Genomic DNA, 3,638 nt, shown 5'->3' with positions numbered 1-3,638 from the left:
GGCACTTTCTAGATTGCTAAGCAATTCAGTCTGTGGCAGATGCGGGAGATGGACAGCGGCATTGGGCTGGCTGGCTGCAGGGAGTTGAGACCAGTGTGTTATAGACCTGGGTCCCAACAAGGGGCCTTCTGCCTGGCGTCCTTCACAAGGGAATGAAGGGGAGGAACTGGGTTCAGGAGCAGAGGTATGTTTTCTCCTTCAATCAGAGAACGGAGGGGTTCGCGCGCGCTCTAGAACACACACCCTCCCCGCAGGCTGTGGGCGTGGGCGGGGCTCCGTTGCGGGGTCCTGGTCCGCGGGGGGCGGAGCCAGTGCGGCTGGGGGCGCATGCGTGTTGCGCAGGGGCCGGCGCCTCTGCGCAGGACCCCCGCCGCCATCTTGCATTGAGCTTCGGACCTGAGCTGCTCCACGCGGCCCTGAGGCGGGATGCGAGGGGCGCTTTGTGCCGGGAGCTGGAACCTGACCTATGAGGCACAAGGCCTCTCACTCGGCACCTTCTTCCAAGTGAACCTGGACTAAAAGTAAAGGAAGGGGTGGACCTTATCGCCTCAATTCCACCTTACTTCTCCCCTCCCCCTCCCGGAACGCCCGTGGGCCTTGCTGGTGACAAAGCCAGTTGCCCCGGGGTCCCACTTCCCTGAAAGGCCCGCCCTTGGGGTTAAGTGCGCTGTTGCTGCGGCCGTAAAATCCTTATTCATTTTTAAAATTAATTTCATTCCTGCACTTGCGGCTCCCACGCCATCCTGCTGCCTGTCACCTCCTGGGAGGGGCTCATGGCTGCCCACCCCGCAGGTCCATGGTGCCCCAGGCCTTGCCCGGCCTCCACCTCCCAACTCATCCTGCGGTCAGTCGCTCCTGCTTTCTGATAGGGGCCACCGGGTCATGGTGGCAGAGCAGGCTTGGCTTCTGCCATTGCCCTCAGTCGGCGGGTGGGGCTTGGTTCCAAGCAGGGGGTGTTGGAAGTTGGGCATTTGAATGGGATGGTGTTTTAGGGTCCAGCCTGGCAGCGACTGCCCTCCCCTGCGCCTGCTCTTGCCGTGGCATATTACACAAGAGACCCTACCTGGCCCACCTGGGATCCAGGTAAAAGTGCCACCCAGCATTACGGAGCTTGCTGTCTCTTGGGGATCTCCTGTCCACCACCCACGGGAGCGGCGGGAAAGGGAGATTGACTCCTCCTCCCAACTCTAGTGGGGGCACAGCCCTTGGTCCAGTGGAGGGTGGTGGATGTGGCCACTGTGCTTCCCCGAGAGTCGCATGCACTCACCCCGGACTATTCCAGTGTCCGAGGAGCCTGGCGTTAAATAGTGAATGCAAAAACACCATGCCGGGTTGGAAGAGACGGGGAAAGAAAGGGGAAAGCTTCATTTGAGCACCTTAAATGGTGCTTTCTTTCCTTTCTGCAAAATGAGAGCCTTCCCTCATTTTCATTCTGCACTGACCCCGAATATTATGTAATCAGCTCTGCTCCCAAACTCAGTAGTAACCATAGCCATCATTTACCCAGTGACCACGTGCCGGACTGTGTCATCAGATCTTCACAGCCCCATGAGTTAAGAACCTTGATGATTTCCATTCTGCAGATGAGGATGAGGCACACGTGACATGCACAGGCCACGCATCGGGTAAGTGGCCAAGCAGTGCCCTGTCCCTCCAGTGCGGGAGCGCCTAAGGATGAAGGCCAAGTGGGGCCTCACACATGGCTGGTATGCAGTTAAGAATTTGGGAATCGAATGAATGGGTGGAGGAGATGGATGCAGGAACAGAAATCACGCCATCACCTCCCTTCCTGGCCTGCATTTAGGAAAGATCAGAGCGTCAGCACCCCCAGGCATGCAAAGCCAGAGGACACTGGGGTGTGCGGTAGGGCAGGGCTGGGCTGTGGTCCTGAGTGGGCAGCAGCACGTGACCACCTGCAGCTGCAGAGCGATGGCGAGCTCGCAGCATCACTGGCTCAGCTGGCCCTTCCTCTTACACAGGGCCTGGCCATCTTGTGCCCAACTCTGGTAAAACACCATTTTGTTTCTGCCTCACCACTTGCTTTTCCTGGTATTTTGTGAGTTGTTGTAGGTGTGCTTGACTCCCCGTTTGTATTTGGAGGGGTACATGGAGCTTGAGCACAAGATACCCAGTGCGGGTGAAATCCACTCATTTCCCATGAGACCGCCCTCCCACTCAAAAGCTTCCCCTCAGCCTTTCCTGCCTTGTCCCTAAAATTCCACCTTGGGTCCTCGATTGGGGTGCATTCCAGCCCTGTGGGTTGTTATTTTGCAAAGTGATGTAATATGGATGCCTGACCTTTTTCAAGGTTTTAAATATTACTCTGACTTCAAGGACCATAGAGAACATTCAGGAAATGTTGTCACATTGGCTTTCACAGTTATGTGTAAAGAGCTGTATGTTTGGAATTTTGCAGATTACCTGCAATTTTAATCATTTTTTTTTGCACCATTCAGAGAGCAAAATTAGAATTGCCTGTGTTTGTAGTCTGTGATGTATTTGAGATAATTAAAAATTAGCCCGTGAAACCATAGGGATCTTTATAGGAGCAGCAGGATTTGGAAGCTGCGTTTCCCTCTGGGCAAATGAACCGGACTTTTATGACAGTAAATGCAAAACCTAAATCCAGCTGCACATTGTATGAAAACTGCTAACGTTTCATGGTCACCTCTGCTTCTCTGGCAGCCTTGTGGAATAGTCACCTCTGGCTGTATCTTATTAGAAACCGGCAAGAAAATAACTAAAAATAATCGGCTGTTGAAATGATTATTTAAGCCGCCAAGAAATGCATCCTGATGACTGTGCGTGACTGCGCGGTGGCTGCGCTCTCGCCGGTCCTGCCTCCAGTTCGGTTCCACTTCTCCGCTGCTGCTTTAAGACTGCAGAGCGCCCCAGCGGCCAGAGGCAGGGGAGGGGGTCCCCGCTCGCCTCCGCTCCTCTCGCTCCTCGCCCGCCCGCCCGCCCGCCTCCCAGGCAGGGAAGGTTAGCGAGGGATCAATGTGATTCGGGCCGCAGGAGAGGAAAGATGAGCCTGCCCGCCCGCCTGCTGCCTGGATGTGGAGGCTGAGGGCCGGCGCACCGGAGGCCGCTTGCTGCGCAGTCTGGGCGCCCGGCGCCCGGGATGAGCTCACGCCCGCGTCTGCGGCTCGGTCCACCTGCCGACCTGCCGGCGGCCCCCTGAGCTGACGGCGCACCTGGGCTGCAGCCCCGCCGGCCCGCTCTGGCCGCAGCGTTGGGCGCGGCGCCCGGGAGCAGGTGTGCAGGAGCGCAGCGCGCGGCGAGCGCAGCCCTCGCCCCGGAGCCCGGCCGCGCCGCGTGCCCGGGCGGCTCGGCAGCAGCGGCGGCGGCGGGCGGGCGGCGGCCCCCGGGCAGGTGGCGAGCGAGCGGAGCCGGGCGGAGCGCGGGGGGCGAGGCCGGCGCGGCGCTCGCGGGAGGCCGGGGGGCAGCAGGGGCATGTGGATACTGGCTCTCTCCTTGTTCCAGAGCTTCGCGAATGGTGAGCCTTTGGGTTTGTGATGAATTTCATTCCTTGCATTGACCGGAGTGTGGGGGGATTGGATGCATGGCTGAAGTCCTTCCCTTTTCCTCCCCAGTCTGTGTTGAAATTGTCATGCTTTTATTTTTTAAAATATGATTTC

At 57.9% G+C, this 3,638-nt stretch overlaps 1 long non-coding RNA gene across 1 annotated transcript; it reads left to right on the top strand.

Moving 5' to 3' along the window:
- LOC110256554 lies at positions 384-3,258 on the top strand. The gene is made up of 3 exons (XR_002338184.1): positions 384-521; positions 1,508-1,625; positions 2,686-3,258. It is a non-coding gene; the product is annotated as an uncharacterized LOC110256554 (long non-coding RNA).

This window comes from Sus scrofa, chromosome 13, assembly GCF_000003025.6.
Source record: "Sus scrofa isolate TJ Tabasco breed Duroc chromosome 13, Sscrofa11.1, whole genome shotgun sequence".
Taxonomy (NCBI): Eukaryota; Metazoa; Chordata; class Mammalia; order Artiodactyla; family Suidae; genus Sus; species Sus scrofa.
This window is presented reverse-complemented; position numbering and strand designations above follow the sequence as displayed.